The sequence below is a fragment of the Lissotriton vulgaris genome, unplaced genomic scaffold, assembly GCF_964263255.1.
Source record: "Lissotriton vulgaris unplaced genomic scaffold, aLisVul1.2 SCAFFOLD_3419, whole genome shotgun sequence".
Taxonomy (NCBI): domain Eukaryota; kingdom Metazoa; phylum Chordata; class Amphibia; order Caudata; family Salamandridae; genus Lissotriton; species Lissotriton vulgaris.
Window position 1 is genome coordinate 237318 of NW_028246899.1, and position 4394 is coordinate 241711.

Consider the following 4394-nt stretch of genomic DNA (forward strand, 5'->3'; position numbering starts at 1 on the left):
TCACATAGGTGGCATTTAAAATCCCCCACTAACAGTATCATCGCCTAACCCGCCCCAACCCCTTGTTCCATCTAGGAGCTTTGAGACAAGCTTAAAGGTTGAAAACTAGAGGCCCCATCAGGCCCACATTTGGCATTATAAAAATGTACCAATGGGATGGTTTATGTTTAAGTTTATTAGCATAGTTAATTAAAACCATTGCAAAAGTAGCACTACAAAAATCATATAACATGGTTAAAATCATTTTATAAGTTAAAATAAAAAAACATTGTAATAAAACACAATTGGATTACGGTATTTGGAACAGTCAATGGATCCCACGGTACTGTGACTTTTGTTTGATTCGGAAATCTGGCCAGCGGCCATGCATGCTCAGATATCCTAGCGAGATTGTCTCTACTTGTTGCACTTAAGTTCCCGCCGCTGCTCCTTATCCACTTCCAGTAGCTGTTTCACACAGTTGGGCTTTGAGAGCAAACTTTAGCTGCATTTTTTTGTTCGGCCGACCTAAAATTTTTTACCAGTCTACAGTTTAATTGGATGTTCGCTGGGTTTAAGCAGGCCAGCACTGCTTGCCTTCTGGAGCGGATGCCTTTCTGTTTAAATGAATCTTTTAGAAGTTGTGTACGTTCTTGGTACAATTCTTCACATAGGTAAATTAAGTGCAGAATGTCACCGTTCTTGTTGTTACAGAGCCTGCAGGTGTCTTGGCCTTTGGTCCTCAACCATGGTGGTAAATGTTGGGTGCATGGAAGGATCCCCAGTCTATACCTTAGGAAATTCATTTTTATCACCCTAGGGTAGGCCTGATTAAAATATGGTTGTGGGGTGGGCGATTTATAAGAACTGAGGGTCATCCAGGCGTGTGATCTTTTCGAGAAGGCTGCCTTGTCCTCCAATAGAGAGGTTAGTTTTATGTTTTTCCAGACCAGTTTTTGGAAATTAAGTTGGCCGAGTTGCGCCTCCCATAGTCCAGACAATTTGGTGGAATCTAAGGCTAGTTTGAGGTAGTTTCTCGCTTGGGAAAACTCCCTATTTTGTATGTCTTGCCACAACAGATAGTTAAGTGTGTCTGGATTGGCTTTACTTATCTTATGCCAACATATGATGTAAGCACCATATCTAGCAAAGACTCCAGCCTTATTTGTGCTGCTGATGTGTAAGACGGAAGGCAAAACATAGTTCGATAGGCTTTGACCAACGTCCTATCTAGCTCTTTAGCATCTCTTCCCCGCAATGCCTCACTGCCATAAGTTATCGAGGGGAGAAGTTTAGCCTGAACTACCTTCAATAGGGGAATCAATGTCGGTCCCATCAGTTTGTTTGCAAGATTTTTCATCGTTAAGGCAGTTAACAGACCTTTCCTTTTTATTTCCTCTTTTTGGCGCCTGAAGGAGCCTTCCTTGTCAAATACAACCCTAGGTACTTATACTCCCTGGCATGGTCGATTTTGATGCCGCCAAGGAACCAATGTTTCTGTGTGCTCTTTTTGCTATTGATTGACATTGTCTTTGTTTTGGACAAGTTTATTTTTAAGTTATTTTCTTTTGCATAGATTTGCATTTCAATTAGTAGATGTTGCAGGCCAACATAAGTATGACTTAGAAGAACTACGTCATCTGCGTACATGAGATTGGTTAGAGTTTTCCCTCCCAACCTGGGAGCATGGGAGTTGCAGGCATCCAGCCGATTAGGAAGGTCAGCCATAAATAAATTAAACAGGGTTGGGGCAAGCACACAACCTTGTTTCAATCCTTTTGTGGTTGCTACTTTTGAGGAGAGATGAGTCCCTCCACCTAGTTTCACCTGTACCCAGGTGTCCGTATGTAGAAGCATCAACATGTTTAAAATAGACTGGGGAATACCCCATCGTGCCAATTTCTCCCATAGTCTGCCTCTCTCGATGCTATCAAAAGCAGCGCTAAAATCAATGTAACATAGGTATAATGGTAAATTGGAAGTTTTTGCTGCATCAATTATTAGAGAAATTGCGAGGATATTTGTAGCTGTGCTGGTCGCTGTGCGGAAACCGGTCTTATTCAGTGGTATCATATGAATCGTCTCTGCCCAGAGTGTGAGCTCCTCTAAAATAATCCCTGCAAAATACTTCGCTTCGTTGTCAATTAGCGCAACTAGGCGGTAGTTGTTGGGCTCGGCCTTGTCACCTTTTTTGTGTATTGGGACTATTGTTGAGCCCTTCCAGGCTTCTGGTATTCTATTTTCCAGTCTGATTTTCAAAAACAGAGGTTGTAGAATATCTTCCCATTCTTTGCACTTCGCTTTAAACAGGGCTGGTGGTATGCCATTTGGTCCCGGGGCACCGTCTTTCCTCCCTTTAGCAATCTGTTTTTGTATTTGGAGTGACTGTGGATGGTTTATTATGCCCAGTGGTTTGCTTCCTATGACTGGACATTGCTGCACCCTTAGCTCAGGTGTACTAGCTACTGGTATACTAGCTGCAGCTATTCCCTTTGAGAGCCCTCGATTGGCCGTTCGTTCTCCTGCGTTTTCCGTACAGTTATTAAAATGGCTGTTAAGATATTTTATCCAGGCTCCTTGTAAGATATGTGACCCAATGTCCTCATATTTTGGGCGCAGTAACACATTCGCAGTTTTCCAAAAATGGGCGCTATCATTGCTGTTTATATCATATAAGAGTTTTGCCCAGATTTCGTTCTCATAGTCTCTCTTGATGTTCCATTTTAATCTTTTTAGGGCTGCCCTCTGTTGATACAGGGAAGCTCGTGCATTGACATTTCCTGGCGAACTTCTCAGCCTGCGCAGGCTTAAGTTTATTGATCTTTTAAATGTCTTGAGCTGTACTCTATGCTTTTTCTGTATTTTATTTTTTCCCCCTTTTCCCTGAAAGTTAACTTTAGTGGGGGTAGTGCCTGCAAGCTTTTGTGGCAGTGTGGCAGTGTGGCTGTGAAGTCCTCCCAGTGAACTATTGAGTCAGCTGAGCTCAGAGGTTGCAAGTTGAAGAGATGTATTGCGGCTTCCGACAGCAAGTTGGAGTTGTACATTGTGCATTTAATCCTTTTTTGATCTTGGGTGTGAATGGGCCCCAGTGATATATCTGGCCTTATTGAAGTAGGTACAATAGCTGTTATCTGAATTTCCTGGGGGCGGTGGTCACTATCACCCTTATCCCCCATTCTGAACCCAAGAATATAAGGGAACAGCTCGAAACTAACAAAAGTATAATCCAGTATAGAGCATGCAGAGATGGAATAGAAGGATTAGACTGGGGGGCAGTCTTCCGGAATCTTCTGTTCAATGCTCGCAGATTGTGATGTTCTAGATCATCAAGGAAGCAGCTACAGTTGTCTTTCTTCTTTACATGCAATGGATCCGATTGTTTAGGAATATTATAAATTCTAGTTAGAGCTGCTGCCTCCTCCCCTTCTGCCGAGCCAAGGAGATATTGATTTAAGTCCCCTGACAGAATGAATATTGGGTTTTCCATCTCTGCTGCATACTCAGACAAAAGATTGATGATTTTAGTAGAGTCCTTTGCTTTTCGTTTGGGATGGACATATGAATTAATTATGCAGACCTCCTTTTCCTCTTTGTCCAGCTTGATCCTAATTCTGATTGCTAATGTTGTGCTTGGCATCAAGCCCGTGGGGGTTGCTGTGGGTATGCTTGTTGCAGAGATGTAGGTGCTCAGCCCCCCTGAGCAGTGGCCGTATCTGCCGATCTTTACTGCTGGGTTGGCGAAACATGTATAGCCCTTAATGTGCTGTGGCTCTGTGAGCCATGTTTCTTGCAGCAGAATTATGTCAAAGGTGGTAACATAATTCAAAAAGTCAGGGTCCTCTATTTTTGTTGCTAGTCCTTTGATGTTCCATGAGCATAAGCTAAGGGGCAATTCCATAGGCCTACTATGAGCTCTATCTCGTATGTTGCGTCAATCATCCTGTAGCTGCATGGTTATTGTGCGGGATATTGTTTCCCTGCTTGAGCCTTGATTTGGATAGGAAGCTACTTCCAGCCGTGCATCTGATAGATCCCTCTGGTTGCTTGTATTCACTTGACCCATTCTTCCCTGTGCTCCTCTAAGCACACTCTTTGCATATACTTTATGTTTTGTTGATGCCGAGCTTGTAGTACTCAGTAGTGGGAATGGATAGGGTGATTTTTGTAGGGGGGTAATGTCCCAATGTACCAATAGGATGGGGGAAAAGCCCAATACATATATATATCATTAGCCCCTGCAAAACCATCGTATCCCACGACAAATCAACAACATGCCCACTCAGCTGCACTACCACAAAGATGATCAATTGCCCACTTGCCCTCCCTGGATCCAAGGGCAATGCTGGTAAGAAATATGTGTTATAGCCTTCCATGAAAAAGCTATTATTCAACTTCCTCGTTTCCTGCAAACAAAT